The sequence below is a fragment of the Homarus americanus genome, unplaced genomic scaffold, assembly GCF_018991925.1.
Source record: "Homarus americanus isolate GMGI-L3 unplaced genomic scaffold, GMGI_Hamer_2.0 scaffold40042, whole genome shotgun sequence".
NCBI classification, from domain to species: domain Eukaryota; kingdom Metazoa; phylum Arthropoda; class Malacostraca; order Decapoda; family Nephropidae; genus Homarus; species Homarus americanus.
The window spans coordinates 15,001-15,947 of NW_024741137.1; the positions used below are offsets into that span (position 1 = coordinate 15,001).

General features: G+C 52.2%; 1 non-coding gene across 1 annotated transcript in view; it reads right to left on the reverse strand.

Moving 5' to 3' along the window:
• Positions 1–86, reverse strand: part of LOC121875589 — a 164-nt gene extending 78 nt beyond the window's left edge. The window contains exon 1 of the ribosomal RNA XR_006090640.1: positions 1–86. This exon is cut by the window's left edge and continues 78 nt beyond it. This is a non-coding gene — a ribosomal RNA (5.8S ribosomal RNA).
• Positions 87–947: the final 861 nt, after the last annotated feature.

Genomic DNA, 947 nt, shown 5'->3' on the forward strand with positions numbered 1-947 from the left:
CTGGTATTCTTGCGATTCACATACCGACACGCAGTTTGCTGCGGTCTTCATCGACCCACGAGCCGAGTGATCCCCCGTTAAGAGTTGTGTATTTGCCATTTGGTCTTTTTGCGACTAACCATCACAGGTCGAGTCTCAATGAAAGGGTTTGACAGACATAGCCCAAGTTTGTGGTTTGGGTTTGGCCGGACGGCTTGTTGTTGTTTTTTGACACTTGAATTTCACTCTTTTTGGGTCAAGAGGCTTATTCGCCGGTAGTAAGGAACGGACGGGCAGCCGTCCAAAGCCCCGTCCGTCCTCCTCCGGTCTTCGCGCTCTCGCCCGAGTGTGGTCCACCTACAGCGTGGTACCTATTTTTGGTGCGGGGGCCGGGATTGTCCTCTTTCGCTGCTGGAGTTGCCAGAGCAGAGCCCGAGACCGCCCAAATCAGGAGAGTAGTAGTTTTAAGAGCGCCCCGTTCTCTTTCTCTCTGTTAATGATCCTTCCGCAGGTTCACCTACGGAAACCTTGTTACGACTTTTACTTCCTCTAAATGATCAAGTTTGGACATCTTTCCGTCAGCTCGAGGCGACGACCCCAGAAAACCCTCGCGGGCAACGGGGCCGACAATCCAAGAGCGCCAGTCCGAAGGCCTCACTAAATCATTCAATCGGTAGTAGCGACGGGCGGTGTGTACAAAGGGCAGGGACGTAGTCAGCGCAAGCTGATGACTTGCACTTACTGGGAATTCCTCGTTCATGGGAAACAATTGCAAGCCCCAATCCCTATCAAGAAAGGAAAACTTTTTGAGCAGGTTACCCGCTCACCTCTCGGAGGGAAAACTCGTTGATCCCTTCCAGTGTGGCAGCGTCGCGACAGAACATCTAAGGGCATCACAGACCTGTTATTGCTCAATCTCGTGCAGCTAGAATTGCCGCTTATCCCTCTAAGAAGAAGTTGCGAACTGG